At 44.2% G+C, this 16690-nt stretch overlaps 1 protein-coding gene and 1 long non-coding RNA gene across 2 annotated transcripts in view; one reads left to right on the top strand and one right to left on the bottom strand.

The window, feature by feature from the left end:
• Positions 1-16690, bottom strand: part of LOC119124049 — a 793622-nt gene that overhangs the window by 231392 nt on the left and 545540 nt on the right. The gene's annotated exons all lie outside the window — the stretch shown is intronic.
• Positions 13653-16690, top strand: part of LOC119124129 — a 288366-nt gene continuing 285328 nt past the window's right edge. The window contains exon 1 of the long non-coding RNA XR_005098195.1: positions 13653-13805. This is a non-coding gene — a long non-coding RNA (uncharacterized LOC119124129). The remainder of the gene's footprint in view (positions 13806-16690) is intronic.

The following is a 16690-nucleotide window of genomic DNA, read 5'->3' as shown; positions in this document are numbered from 1 at the left end:
TATCTTCTGATGTCATTAAAATGTGCACCTAACTTTGTTTTGCGCTCAACAAGCCTTGGAACTCTAAGGTCACATCAAAAGGTAAAATTGTGTTGTGTTATGTTATTAACAGCGGTTAATGGGTGAATTGTCAAATCAGACATCTTCTTTTTCCCTTTCCCTCTTTTTCAGACTCCAAGCCTGGAGTAAGAGGAGCATCTGTATTAAAAACTGACCGGACTCCACAAGGTACAGATTGATTTTTGATTTATTCTTGATTGTAGAAGTAATCACAACCGCCTTGCATTATCTTTGGAAATTGATCTGTTATTGGTGGTTTGTATATGAGTATGCTTAGCTACTGTCGCGCACATGCAAAAAGTGTATGTTGTAATTGCAATCTTCAATATGGAACTTGCATTTATGACATGTCATTGCCTTGACTTTCACACTCCGGAAACCATGGCGGATGTCAAAGTGCAAAATAAAACCCAGGTTTACCCTGTACATTTTCATCATTTGGATAACAACTTGTACAACAAGCAATTTTATCAGTACTATTTTAAAATAACGTGATTGGATATGTACAACAGCCAAATTAATTTTCACCACATTCAAAGGCACAGACAGAATGCCACCATTTTTTTTTTTTTTCAAACAAGGCAAAGTTTATCATTGGAGAATGGTTCATTTGAATCTTGCAGCTAACATTTGCTTCATTCTTCAACAGCTAGGAAGTGAGTGTGAAACACCCATGACAGGGAAAAGTAAGAGTTTTTTTTGTAGGCATTAGTCATTTACAAAGAGGTCATAGCCGCAGTAATTTAAGTGAGTACCGTAATTTTCGGACTATAAGTCGCGGGTGTTTTTCATAGTTTGGGTGGGGGGGGCGACTTATAATAAGGAGCGACTTGTGTTTTTTTTCAAACATTTTCCAAAAAAAAAAAAAAGTGAAACCGCGATAAACGAACCGCGATGCGTGGCGGTTGTTTACATAAAGGACAAAGATTTGATCACGGGATGACAAAGATGACGAAGGGCCCCCACGTACTACCGGCATCATTAGCGGCTTTGTTTGTAAGTGACACGAAGGAAGAAGAGTTTGAAGGATTTAATGATTTGGAGTGACACAGAAGGTTTGAAAAACTATTATGGCTTTTATGCACACGCGGTTCTACTCTACGGAGCTCTCTTTCATCTCCGTGGATGGAAGTCGGGGCCGTCGCTTGGCCGGGTGGCTGTCCGGGGACAGTGGATGGGGCTCAGACATGGCTTTTACGCACGCCCGGTCCTACTCTACGGAGCTCTCTTTCACCTCCGTGGATGGAAGTTGGGGGCCGGCGCTCGGCCGGGTGGCTGTCCGGGGACGGTGGATGGGCCTCGGACATGGCTTTTACGCACGCCCGATCCTATTCTATGGAGCTCTCTTCCACGTCCGTGGCTGGAAGTGCCATCTCCGGGGATAGAAGTCCACGCCTGGAAGTCGACGCCGGTGCTTGGGGCCGTGTGGCGGTCAACTATTTATGTTATAGTTATTTGATATATTTTATTTCGTGTAGCAACTTGTATATGTTTTTATCGTTACAGTTCAGTAGTTGTTGGCTCGTTGAACTTTTGTTTTGTTAAATAAAGAGCCGTTTACCAAACCCACGTCTTTCCTTGTACTTTGTTAACGCTACAATATAGTTATATACTAGATCTGCGTAATAACGACGATGCTGACGTCAGGGTGCACGCGTGGCGTTGTTGACAAAGGACGAGGAATTTAATCGATGGATGTAATGATTTGGAGTGACAGATGGTTTGATAATATTATTGCTTATATAATAGTTATTTGATATATACTTTATATATCGTTATATGGGCCTGTGGAATATTTTTAAGTGCAAGCGCCGTCAGCTGCGCACACCCGGCCAGCATTGTTGACATAAAGGACGATCGATGGATTTAATGATTTGGAGTGACACAGATGGTTTGATAATATTATTGCTTATATAATAATTATTTGATATATATATATCATTATATGGGCCTGTGGAATATTTTGAAGTGCAAGCGCCGTCAGCGGCATTGTTGACATAAAGGACGATCGATGGATTTAATGAATTGGAGTGACACAGATGGTTTTATAAACGTGTTATTCATGTAATAGTTATTTGAATAACTCTGAATGTTACGTCAGGCCCGTTCTCAGCTCTTCGTTTGTGTTTATGTCACGTTAGCATACCTATCGTTTAGCCTGTTGTTGCTTGTTCATGTCTGTTATTTGTGTTGGATTTTGTCGAATAAATTTCCCCCAAAATGCGACTTATACTCCGGAGCGACTTATATATGTTTTTTTCACGTTATTGTGCATTTTATGGCTAATGCGACCTATATTCCGGTGCGACTTTTAGTCCGAAAAATACGGTAGTAGTTTTGTTCTATTAAATAGCCCCCATTTTTTAATACTGTATGTATATTTTTACATTTTTAAACATATGATTTAAAAACATTGCACATTTATATTTGTGATGGTTAGATAATGTTTGAAAAAGTTTTTAGTTAGGTTCAATTATCGTTTTGGTTAATTTTAACATCAAAAGGTGTATTTATATCTGCAGGTAACATACGTAAGTATGATTGTTACTGAAACCTATTTCTGTATTAAAAAATGTAAATTTTCACACCCTGGACCATCACTAATCAAATGCATTTTCACAACATCCTGGAACTTGTCAGGCTTCGGGGTGGAGTAATGGAGCGAGGCGACCAAGTGCAGCTTGGACCAGGGTTTATTGTGGAAACCAAAAGGACAGACTCGGCAAGCTGACGTGACTTAACAACAAACTAACAGGACTGACCGACCAAAACGTGAAACAAAAGACAGGAACCAAACAAACCGCGTGACAGTGAGACATGACATCTCATGCAATGCTCCGACGGCGAGTGACACGCAAACAGAACTTAAATACAACACAAGTAACGAGAGTCAGGTGCGTGCGATTACACTAATCAAGGGCACACAGGAAGGGAGGGGCGAGCACAGAGACACACAGAAACGATGACAACCTATATACATCACAAAACTGGGGACGAGACATGACAGAACTTACACAAAGGTAAGGATCACAGGTTAATGCAGTGATTCTCAATCATTTTCTGTGATGCCCCCCACATAGGGAGAAGAAAACATTTCACGCCCCCCATGTTATTAACATCAAAGAAAACAGAAAATAAATTAAAAAAAAGATCAACTTACAATAAATAACTGTATTAATAACATTGTTTTTTAGTCTGTACCACAACAGATTTAATGTGCATCACTTTGCCTGAAATTAAAAAATAAATTATAATTATTTAAACTATAAACATTCTTGACCAACTGCCATTTTATGCCGAAAAAACTACAATAAAATAATAATAAACATACATAATATTAAATTACATAACAGCAATAAATAATATTCAATTCAAAGTAATCAGCAACATTACCTCAGGAGCACAATATATAAAACATTTTAACCTACAAAACAAAAATGAATAAAACAATTTCTGCTGTTTTTTTCAATCAAAATGAGGCAGCATGATGCAGACCATATCCACGGCTGGAGGTAGTATCAGCTCTTCTGCAATGGTGTGGTTTTTTTTTTTTGCACTGAGCAATTTAATATGATGCTTACAGTGCTTACTGATAGACAGAAGTAGCATTCACAAAGTGGGATGATTATTGGCAATATTCAGCCCGTTTTCGCTGAAAAACCTCAAGCATCTTATCAGCGTGATTGGGGTGCAATGACTTTAAGTGCCGCCTTAATTTATTTGGCTTCATACTGTCCGCTGCCAACATTGTAAGGCAGTGGTCCCCAACCTTTTTTGCACCACGGACCGGTTACGTGTCAGAAATATTTTCGCGGACCGGCCTTTATATAAATAAATATATTTATATATTTATTATTTAAATATTTATATATATAAATAGGATGAAATAAAATGATACGACTGGCATAAAAACAAATATAAACCACATAAAAATAAAACGTTGAATTAGTGGGAGCACCGAGCTCTTTTCTCAGAAATGAGCCGTTCCCATCTAGGCGTAATCGGAGACAATGACACCCGAAGTGGTTAAGGTTTGTCTTTAAATGCAGGATGCTTGGTCTCCATGTGCCGAAGCAGGTTTGAAGGCTTCATTGCCTCGTTAGCTAGCCTTTCGCCACATATGCGGAGTGCACTTGGCGCGTCAGAGTCACCTGTGGCTTATTATATAAATAAATCCATATTTTAAGTAGGACTCCAGAAATGTTCTTTTAAATGCAGCTTTCCTTTTCTGAGAAGTCGTAGCCTCTTCTTCTTCAGTGTCCTCATTGGACGTTTTTCCCTTTCCGAAGAAGCTTTCCAAACTTCTCTGTTTCTTGCTCATTTTTGCTTGCCTCGCGGGCTTGACTGTGGTGACATGTCACGTGACCGAGACGAGCGCCCTGTGTCAAGAGTCCTTATTTTTCAGATGCACCGACAGATGTAATTGGGAGAGATTCGCCAAATTTTTTATATTTTTCAAAATAAATTCTTACTCATTTTTGCTAGCTTTGCGGGCTCGACTGGGGAAACATGTCACGTGACCGGGACGAGCGTCTTAACATGAATGAATTGATCGTCAATGAAAAAAAAAAAATATATATATATATATTTTTTTTTTCCTGTGCGGCTCCGCGGCCCGGTACCAAGTGACCCACGGACCGGTACCGGTCCGCGGCCCGGTGGTTGGGGACCACTGAAGGCACAGTAAACACACCGGTCTTTCCTGGTCTCCCATCGTAGTCGCACTGAAGCTGAGCGCTACGTACGCTTCGTCATATTTCCTTGTCTTATGTATGACTCTCAATTCTCTTATCTCTGTCTCTCTCCGCCGTTCTTTTCAACTCTGTTAAATATTTTTCCATGGTGTCCCACTGCACTTTTTATCGCCTCACATATAGACGTCTAATAGACGTCTATGCCGTAGACGTCTATATTTATTACACCTTTAGACCATTTTTAGACGTATTTTAGCCGAGACTAGTGATGTGCATTCCAGTTGTTTTAGGTGAACTGAATCTTTAGAATCAGTTCACTCAAAAGATTCGTTCAAACGAATCAGCCATACTGACGTTACCCTAACCCTAACTATGCAACATAGTGTCAGTATAACCAGATATGAACAGATATGTACAAGCGGAGTAAGAGTGATGAATAAATATATAGGATAGGAATGCAGCAATTATATGCAGATATGGACAGTATATGCAGGTAATACAGGTGGTGTTGTGGTGGGGTTGTTGTGCTGCAGGGTTCAGAATGATAAGAGTTCAGGGGGATGACAGGGGTGTTGTGCTGCGGAGTTCAGGGCGATGATGGCAGAGGGGAAAAAGCTTTTTCTCAGTCTACTCGTCTTGACCCGAAGAGTCCGGTATCGCTTCCTAGAAGGACGAAGAGTAAACAGTCTGTGGTTGTGTTAGAATAGGCCTCTTTGGCACATGAGATTAGCTAGGTAGCTTGAGCTATGCCGTTATATCGCTGTAACCCTTCTCTTGCTTCATTAGCTTTCTCTTCTCTATGACACTCTTTGCACTTATGTAGAAGTCGCTCTCAGTTAAGACTACAAGGTCACACATTATCACACAGGCTAGGCAGAGTCGCCTCCTTGCATGTAGGCGGCCCAAAGTAGTATAAGAGCAGGAACCTTGGCGCTGGGAGTTAGACCTTCTTCCGCATCTCGCAGAAAGGGCTCCACAGCTGTGCATCGATCATTCTGGCATACATTAAATAGTTAAACTGTGAAGGCTGCCTCTTGGTAATTACTGTTAGCATAGCGAGCATTAAAGATAAAGAACTGGGAACAAACCTAACAGATGGTGCCGTGACCCGTGGTCTTGTGCTCGCTGATCCTGTTTTTCGACATCACGCCATCCCCGCGGAAATTTCAACAATTCAACTGGGCCCAAAAATAAGGAGAGCAGAATACCTTCTTTTTGATAAGAAAATTTTCTGCCTACCCCTACGGGGGTAGATTGTTGAAATTTCTGAGAACGAGGATTGTGTTTTATGGTTAAATATCTGCTATAAACTACTAAAAATATTGAAGTAATGTAAAATAGTGTGAGTTGTGATAAATGCCAGAATTATCGAAGTTTATGTTCTTTTGAAAGCGCTTGTGATCTCTGTGTGGGATCACGGAAGGCCACTGTGGGGTCTGGTAAAATTCTGTGTTCTGAGTCTGGTAAAGTTCTGAGCTCTGTGTCCACTGTGTGAGGTCACGGAAGGCCACTGTGTGGGGTCTGGTTATGTTAAAAGAGCTCTGTGTCCACTGTGTGAGGTCACGAAAGGTCACTGTGTGGGACCTGGTTACGTACATTGAGAAAAAAAAAAAAGCGCTTGTGACCACTGTGTGAGGTCACGGCTGACCGTGTTAGGTCTGGCTAAATTGAAAGAGTCTGTGGCCACTTAATAACGTCAAAATCAAGTACTTTCTTTTGAGATTGCTGTGGTGATTGTAAGGTCCGATTTTGACCTTGTGGGGTTTATAATTAACCTCTCGCTAATCAACTTACTGCTGAGTTTTGTTGCTCTGTGGTTGCTCTGGTGGTTGTGAGGTCATAGTGTGTGTGTGCTTGCACACAGGGCGTTGTGATGCGAAGTGCAGTGGTGTTGGAGTAGTAGTGCTCGTAGTTAGTGCATGTTGCATGCTTCTTCCTGCTTGCTACCTTCTGCTTTCAGCCACTGCCGCCGGCTAGCCCCCTGTTTCCGGGGGCGAAAAGAGGAGCCGAGTGCGTAAGTCTCCTCAGCCGGTACATAGCCTCTCCACCGTCAAGACTTCTGCATGCCTCCTCGTGGCCACACATGGTAACTGGGTGCCTCACGGCTCCAGGCTAAATTGCAGGGGATCGATCGGGGGAGCAACAGTGGGCCCCTAGGCGTGACGTACAGGCCCACCGGCGCGTGGATGTCCTGGCGCCCGCTAACCACTGTCCCAGCTATGGGGGAAATAGCACCCCCGCTGCCTTGTGGGTATCGTCTGGAACGAAAAGGCTAAGGGAGCAAACCCCGACAGGAAACCCGGCTTGGACTCCGTTAGGCAGACTCATGTTTTAAAAGAAAAAAGGCATTGTTCTGGCAACTCCTGCAGCCAACCTGATGCCAAACGTATCGGTTCACCGTTCCTTTGGATGACAACAGGAAGGCCGAGAGGGAAGCCCTGATGCCTGGGAAACTCAAGGCTTCCATAAAACTTGCCCAGGCTTCTTGCGCACTGGAGAGGAAACTTCAGCTCTACTAACCAGTGGAGACACAACACGGGAGGTTAGCAGTTACCGGTTATAAGCCCTTTCTTATTGGCGTAGAGTATGGGTGCCAGGGGCTACCTCCGACGGTGGGAGAGATGTTCGGTCTCATTGGACAGCTACCGCCCGCCTCAAGCTGGGCAGCCCCCAGCCAATAAGGTGCTTTCCCGCCACAGCCTGCCTGCTTCATTGGGTGCTTGGAGCTCAGGGATTTATCCTAACAAGTGGGCTGTAAATTCACGCACCAAGCAACAAAAGGAAATTACCGAAGATTCCAGCACTACGCCTGGGGTGCTGGAATGTCAGGACTATGACACCCGGGCTCAGCGACAACCTACAACAAATTAGTGATGTCCGTAAAACTGCAGTTATCAACAACGAACTCCTGAAGCTCAGAATTGACATCTCGACCCTCCAGGAAACACGACTCCATGGATCTGGCTCACTCAAGGAAAAGGACTATACCTTCTTTTGGCGGGAGAAGCCCCCTGAGGAAACCAGGGAACACGGAGTAGGGTTCGCTGTCAGGAACACACTCCTGGGAGCAGTGGTACCACCCACAGGTGGCTCTGAGAGAATCCTGGCTCTCTGCCTCAATACATCTATGGGACCTGTCCACCTAGTGAGTGTGTACGCTCCAACACTTAGCTCCCCCCAGGAAATAAAAGAAAGGTTTTATGATGAACTCGAAGCGACTCTTAAAAACATTCCCAGCCGTGAACAGCTCTACCTACTTGATGACTTTAATGCTAGAGTCGGAGCCGATCGTGACTCCTGGCCATCCTGCTTGGGACACCATGGCATCGGTAAGCTGAATGAAAATGGGCAGAGACTTCTGGAGTTCTGCACATATCACCACCTCTGCATCACCAACACATACTTCCAGACCAAACCCATTCGCAAAGTCTCTTGGAGACATCCACGCTCAGGTCACTGGCACCAGTTAGACCTGATCATAACACGCACTTCTGATCTCAGAGGCATCCTTCAAACACGCAGTCTCCACAGTGCAGTCTGCGACACAGACCACTCACTTGTGCTCTGTAGAGTCAAGCTACAGGCAAAAAACCTACACAGATCCAAATCAAAGGGAGCCCCACGCATCGACAGCAGCAAAACAACCGACCCAACCAAAGCTACAGCCTTCCTCTGTGCCTTAGAAGTCTCCCTCCACGGCCCACCCCAGTCCAGCTCCGCTCAGCGGTACAGGGATGGCTTGAGGGATGCCATACACAGCATGGCCCTGTCGGTCTTTGGCAAAAAGCAGGGAAAACCAAATGACTGGTTCAATGCCAATTTAACAACATTGGCACCAATTCTTGAAGAAAAACGCGTCGCACTCACAAATTACAAGCGCACTCCAAACACCAAAACTCTACAGACCCTCCGATCTTCTAGGGGGAAACTCCAACAAGCCGCTAGACGCTGTGCCAATGACTATTGGCTACAGCTCTGCAGCAACATTCAAGCAGCTGCTGACACAGGCAACATCAGACTCATGTTCGATGGCATCAAAAAGGCACTTGGACCATCACCCCGCAAAATTGTCCCATTGAAATCAGCTTCGGGAGAAACCATCGCTGAACGCTCTAAGCAGCTGGACCGCTGGGTGGAACACTACTCAGAGCTCTATGCCAGGGACAACAGTGTCTCTGATGCAGCCCTCAGGCATGTAGGGCACCTACCTGTTATGGAAGAGCTCGACATGGAACCAACAACTGAGGAGCTAAGCAAAGCAATTAACAGCCTGCCCAGCGGAAAAGCTCCAGGCACTGATGGGATAACAGCCGAAGTCCTCAAGTGTGGGAAGCCTGCTCTTCTGCATAGACTGCACAAGCTTTTATGCCTGTGCTGGAAAGAAGGCTCTGTCCCACAGGACATGAGAAATGCTAACATCGTCACCTTGTACAAAAACAAGGGAGACAGGAGTGACTGTAACAACTACCGTGGCATCTCCCTACTCAGCATTACCGGTAAGCTCTTTGCTCGAGTTGTACTAAACAGACTCCAAGTCCTCGCAGAGATGCTCTACCCAGAGTCACAGGCAGGGTTCAGAGCAGGAAGATCAACTCTGGACATGATCTTCACCCTGAGACAGCTGCAGGAGAAGTGCAGAGAACAACATAAACCTCTCTACATGGCCTTCGTTGACCTTACCAAGGCTTTTGACCTGGTGAGCAGGATTCTTCTCTCTCCTCCTGCGCCAAGCCTTCGGAACATCAACTGAGGGAGTTTACTTACACACCAGGACAGACGGCAAGCTATTCAACCTATCCCGACTGAGAGCAAAAACCAAGATCAGACCACTCACCATTCGGGACATGTTGTTTGCTGATGATGCAGCATTGGCAACACACACTAAGGAACACCTGCAGACTCTTCTAGACCGGTTCAGCCAAGCATGTCAGGACTTCAACCTGACCATCAGCCTAAACAAAACCAAGACAATGGGCCAGGGGACTACTGTCCCACCTTCCATCACCATCAACAACTACACACTGGAAGCTGTAAGCAGCTTTATCTATCTTGGGTCTACCATCACCTGCAATTTGTCACTCGATGCCGAGGTCAGCAGCCGGATTGGGAAAGCAGCTTCTACCTTTGGAAAACTGACACCCAGAGTATGGCAGAACAGCAAGCTCACCATCCATACAAAGGTGCAAGTGTACAGGGCCTGTGTCGTCAGTACACTCTTGTATGGCAGCGAAGCCTGGACTCTTTATGCACATCAAGAGAGAAGGCTAAACTCTTTCCATCTGCGTTGCCTGAGACGCATACTGGGCATCACCTGGCGGGACAGGATCACAGACAGTGCAGTCTTGGAGAGTGCACAGCTCCCCACTATGCTCTCCCTGCTGAAGCAGCGGCGTCTCCGTTGGCTGGGCCATGTCCGTCGGATGGAAGATGGTCGTATGCCAAAGGACATCTTATATGCAGAGCTAAAATCAGGCAAAAGGCAAGTAGGCCGCCCACTGCTCCGCTACAAGGATGTCTGCAAACAAGACCTCAAATCCTTCAACATCAACCCAGCCATCTGGGAAGACGTCGCCCAGGATCGCCACAAATGGCAACAGGCTCTCCGAAACGGGCTGCAGACCTACGAAATCACCCTGGCTCAACATCGAGAAATGAAAAGGAAATTGAGGAAGCAGCAAGCCACCATGCCCCCACCTCCACCGGGTCTGGCCCACATCTGTAACATCTGTGGCCGTGTCTGCCTCTCACGGATAGGACTCACCAGCCACAGCAGACGCTGTGCAAAGAACACCTAACCTCCAGACACAAGAAATCTATGGTCTTTCGAGACTGTGATGCCGATGATGTGAGGTCATAATTGACCACTGTGTTCGGCCAATACATTTCAATTCATGGACGTTTTTTATTTGTCTAGTGAAATTATCATGATATGAGATTTTGTTTTGTCTAGAAAAATTATCGTTACTTTGGTGTCAATTTTGAGTGAAAGACTTGGGGAATAGTGTAGGGGAGATTGCAAGTGCAGTCGGGGGGAAAAAAATGGCGGCGAAAAATAGAGTGACAGAAGGTGGAAAGAGAACGCTAGGGGAGAAAATTGATGTTGTTGTGAGATTGTTCAAATTAAATTATCCCCATGAATACCAGAACACATGTAAAGAAAAGTGCCAGATTTGGACACAGAAATTGTTAGAGTTGGGAGGGCTTGGTCCCCTAGAGGGGGAACTCCCAAATAAGGAGGCCAGAAGGGCCATTTTAAGGGATTTAAGAACCAAAGAACAGTTGGCTATCAATGAGATGGTCACTGCAAATCAAGGTAATCGAGGTAAAAAACAAAAGAGGGTCGGAAACATGCAGGATTTGATCAGATTTTGTCGGGATGTGTTTACACATCCAGCTTTTTGTGAGGGGGATGAAATTGAAAGTGAGCTTGAAGCTTCTGCTCAACAGAGGAAAGGGCAGATAGTTGGTAGAAGTAACCGTCAAAATATTGCACAGCGTGGCCCTGAGATGCAGAAGGCCCAGGGTCATTCGCTTGTTGATGTGATGCAGGCACCTGTGATTGACATTACGCAAGGGACTCTGACGTGTGAGATAGAAGGCCCAATGACTACGGTGTGGGGCCAAGGGAAATACGCGGGCACCGGGTTGGTGACCCCTGCTCTAGACAATTGTCAAGTGGCATGGTGGTACAAGATGGTGTAAAATTGGGTATCGAATATGGCCCAGGCACGTTGGCTATCCCAAAACATGTAGTAATTCCAAAATTTGTTTTAAAGCTTGACATAGGGGTGACCTGATGGAAACTAACAAATCTAATGAATTTAATTGTTAGCAATTGGGAGGACACGACCTGTTCAAGCACGTAGCAACGCACAATTTTGGAATATGAGTTTGCTGTGCCATAATTTTAAGATGTAACAGCTTGAGCCATATCAATATAAATGTTAAAGTTAGAAGAACCCATTATTATGGCTAAGTATGATTATGTGTGAAGATTGATCTTTACTAGACAAGATATAGGATTTTAATGTTGCAATGTTTTATCCAACCTGTATTTAACATTGTTGTTCCATCGATACATGAATGTATTTGTCATGTCTCGTCCCCAGTTTTGTTAGGTGTTCAGGTTGCCATGGTTTCTGTTCGGGTTCTGTCATGTCTCGTCCCCCCTTTTGCTATGTGACCCTGATCATGTCCATAGTTTGTCTGTGTGCTCGCCCCTCCCTTCCTGTGTACCCATGATCAGTGTAATCACACTCACCTGCCTCTCGTTACCTGTGTTGTATTTAAGTTCTGTTTGTGTGTCACTCTATGTCGGAGCATTGCACGAGATGTGCGGACAATGCATGTCTCACTGTCACGCGGTTTGTTTTGTTCCTGTCTTTTGTTTCACGCTTTGGCGGTCAGTCCTTTTGGTTTTGTTTAGTCACGTCAGTTTGCCGGGTTTGAATTTTGAGTTTCTGCAATAAACCCTGGTCCAAGCTGCATTTGGTCGCCCTCGCTCCATTACTCCACCCCGTTCCTGACAGTATTAAGTTGCGGGGAGACAAAAGAGGTTGTTACACTATTGGAATCGACCAGATATTCAACTAGATATTTTTATGACCTGGTGCAGGGATTCTGACCTTTCACCTAGATATTCCTCTGACCTGGTGCTGGGATTCTGAACTTTCACCTAGATATTCTTATGACCTGGTGCAGGGATTCTGACCTTTCACCTACATATTCCGATGAGGTAATGCCAGAAGCCTATAAATATGATGTCCTGACACAGAGCGAGGCGGTTCTTCCTAGTCAGGGCGATGGCCGTGACGCTGCCCGGAGTAAAGAACGCCGTTTAGACGAAGATGGATCTTTCATTCTTTTTGAGATTGAACCAAAATCTACTAAAATGAATTTCCAGAGTCTTCAAATTGGACTTTGTCAAATTTTAATGTCAAACTTTAAGCTTCGAGGAAGGCAGAGGAGACAGCCGCTTCGGGCAGAAAGGGAAAGACGCCCTGTCACGGCGTTGGCTAATCTCCTCATGGCCAGACCTTTCCTTCTATTTTAAACAGAATTCGGATTTTGGAAAAAAGGAGAGCCGATCACTCGACTTGTTCAACCAAATAGGATTTTAGACCTTTTGTTTCCTCTTTTGTTCTGAGACGGGTGAGTGTTGTTTTTTTCGACTTGTAATTCTTATAATTGCTTATTCATTAAATCTCTACTTAATCTTTAATTCGGTTATCGATTATTTCGTATTAACTATGTTGAGCATGGTTTTATATGCAGTAATTAGAACTTTAAAATGTCTTTATTTCCCTATCATAGTCATCCTTTAAATCCGTTCAATTCTTTTTAAAGTGAAGACAGCTTTAATCCTTAACATCAGGAATTGTCAGATCTGGTTCGAAGGAGTTATCTTGAGCTCAGCTCGGGCGAGTGCGCTCTAGTAAATCAAGGAATCCCTTCGGTCTTACCAAAGACAGATAAATTTATCCGAGCGATAACAAATGCTTCAAATAAAAAATGGGGAAGGAGCCGCTGGTAAAAAGGGCGCGGTCATCTTGATTCCGGGCCTCAAGTGGTTACTCTGCACCGGTTTCAGAGTGACTTTAAAGGGATTGGCGTCCTAAAAAGAATAAATTAATTCTGTCCGAATTGATATCTTAGAGGCGGTTAGACTCAGACGAATCTTTCCCCACCCCGACATGGAAACTCTCATCTCCCTATGAGGGCTGCGTTACAGCAGCGGGGTCGAAGGGGAGTTTAACCCTTTAAACGGAGGGTCGGGTCACTTACAGTCGATAAGTGCGGATTTGACACAATATAATCCTCTTTCGTTGACTGAAGCTAATATGTTGCGTAGCCAATTGCCCTCTCCTTCGGAAGGAGGAACAAGATGGGCTGCGGCTTTTTGTAAACTGGTTCTGCCTACAAACGCTGCACTGGGAGATGTACGTATATGTCTTTTAGCACATTTGACACCGGGAGATTTGCAGGTTCTTGAGAGGCAGGCTAACACTGCAGATTTGAGGGACAGTCACCCTTTCTCCCCCATTTCTCAACGTGTGTGGAATGCACTTTACTTGATGTACCCTTCCAGGCCCTCTACCAAGGCTATGGGTGAAGTAGGGCGTGAGAAGTGGGAAAACCCTGCCAAGTATTTCGAACGTGTTTGGCTCAGACGGGTGAATATCCATTGTCGGGCACACTACAGTCTCTGATGAAGCAGGCAATTTACAAATCCCAACCAAAAAAGATACAGGATGCATTAGATGGCATTGTGGACCCAGACTCATTGTCTCAGAATAGCTGGGGAAAACATTTGTGCCATTTTTTAAATTGCTGTGATAAGAGGCAGGAGGAGGAAAATAAACAGGATGAGAACCTTGATCGAGAAAAAAAAAACATGCAGCTGCAAGTGTTGAAGGAACAACTTGAGAAAAAAGAGAAGGATGGTTCAAGATTGCAATTGACACAAACTGAGGATCGGCAAAGTAACTCTTTACTATAATGGCCAGGGGAGCCGTGTGCAGGGCCGTGGGAAAGGCAGAGGTAAAACTTCAAACAACAGGAATGAATTTTATGAATATTACAATCCATATCAAAACTACCAATGTTATGTGTGTAATCAGAATGGACACATAGCTCGAAACTGTCCTAGATTTATATCACAGGCTAGTTCACTGCCATTATTTCAACAGACAACCACTGCCCCCACCAAAACCACTACCAGCATTGACATATGGGGAACCCCAAAATAATCCAGGTCATACATACTATCAGCCACCGAACCCACATTTCTTGCCTTCAGTGCAGAATAGTCAACCATAAATGAATCGAGTTGAATATCCCTAATAGGGATGCTGGGACTCCACTGAGGAGGGTGAACCATCCATTTAAACCTTTAAAGAATTGACACTTATGAGCTATAACCACATTGAAATTGCATAGTCTGCATTTTTATCTTCTGTTCATGTGAAAGTCACGGACAATAATAGGTAAAGTAACAACTCTGTTAGAGGTAACTAAAGATTGTATTCAGGGATGAGAACGGCAAATGAAAAAAAACACTGAAAAGTAGCTGGGGTCTGGGGGCCGCATGCCCCACTGGGGGCCGCAGAGGGCCAGGGTCAACGCCCCGGAGGGGGCTCAGGGGGAAAAGCTCCCTGGAAACTCCTGGATTTTGGCAGTATAGCAACCCGAAAACCATTAATTTCATCACTCAATTTCAACAGTTTTGTTAAAAAAATATTCCTGCTTGGTGGGCTACCAAGGTGAATATAATATACCGTTTTTTTCCGTGTATAATACGCCCCCATGTATAATACGCACCCTAACAATGGCATGTTGATGCTGGAAAAAAGCCTGTACCCATGTATAATACGCACCCAATTTTCTTTTTTTTTTTTTTTTTTTTTTTTTTTTTTTTAATTTTTTTTTTTTTTTAAGTCCCAATGATCGTCACACACGCAGGGAGGCAATGGGTCCCATTTTTATAGTCTTTGGTATGGTCTTAACTAGGCTGGATGTATTTTTTTTGTTGGCGATGATTTCTCCGACTGCCCGTAAAGGCACCACCGCGATCAGATGAAAAGAGAGGAAAGTGACGTGCGGACATGTGAAAAAGGCGGCTCTGTATGGGAGAGACGTTGAAGAGGAATAAAAACACCCTTGGAAACCAAAACTTGCCCCTCGTCGTGACTTGGAGCCGCAACAAATGTTTCGGATTTGTGTAGGGTACATTGTGACAGCAAACGAGCAGGTGATCGAGCAAGCGTTTGATACGAGAGCATTGCGTTCGTATGGAGCGTGTTTGAAGTGAACAGCAGAGACGAAAGGAACAAGGCAAAGTGTTGTGAAATAAAATATTACCTGTAATACGCATTTTGTTATTTGCTGATTGTATTAAACTATCACATTCATTGTCAGTCAAGAAGAGAAGAGGACTATTATCCCTTCTTTGACGAAATGACCAGAGCACAGTACAAACACACTATTGTTCTTTCGGTATTTATTCAATCCACATTCTTTCACAACATGACAAGAAGAGAACAATACATAAATCAATACTCGTACCAGTACCATGATTTTCTTAAAAAAAAAAAAAGAAATTAAAAAAAAATTTTTTTTTTTAAATTGTACCCATGTATAATGCGCACCCCAGATTTTAGGACAATAAATTAGTTAAATTTTGCGTATTATACACGGAAAAAAACGGTAGTCAAGCCTCGTTTTTCGACCACAATCCGTTCCAGAAGGCGGTTCGAGAAGCGAATCGGTCGAAATCCGAATCTATTTTTCCCATTACAAATAATGGAATTTTTTTTTAATCCGTTCCAAGACTTTAAGCATTTTTTCATTTGCGCATTTTTGTCCGATCGCGCAACTGCAGCGCACCACCGAACGTGCAACCGTAGCGCGTCGCCAACCGCGCAACTGCACCATACTGGTTGCATTATTGTGACAGAGCCGTCGCTGAAATTTAGAAAATATTTTTAAACTCCTGATGTACTTTCCAAAATTGAATTGGACCTAAGAACGCAGGGAGCTTAATTTAGTCCGATCGCGCAACCGCAGCGCACCGCCGAACGCGCAAACGTAGCGCGTCGCCGACCGCGCAACTGCACCGCGCTGATCGCATTATTGTGACAGAGCCGTCGCTGAAATTTAGAAAATATTTTTAAAGTCCTGATGTACTTTCCAAAATTGAAGTGGACCTCAGTGCGTAGGGAGCTTAATTTAGTCCGATCGCTCAACCGCAGCGCGCCGGGCGCTCACTGTTGCATTGCTTTTGGAGCGTCTTTGTGTTCCGAGTTGTAAGATGACGCTGCTCTCGAGCCATGCCCATCTGAAGCAGTTCCTGATCCCGTTCGACTTGCCCCCCCATATAAAAACAATTTTCTCAACGGATCTACACGATTCACAAAAATGATACTCCCGACAGAAAA

Source organism: Syngnathus acus, chromosome 6 (genome assembly GCF_901709675.1).
Source record: "Syngnathus acus chromosome 6, fSynAcu1.2, whole genome shotgun sequence".
Lineage (NCBI taxonomy): Eukaryota > Metazoa > Chordata > Actinopteri > Syngnathiformes > Syngnathidae > Syngnathus > Syngnathus acus.
The sequence above is the reverse complement of the archived record's forward strand: the minus strand, read 5'-3'. Positions and strand labels throughout refer to the sequence as shown.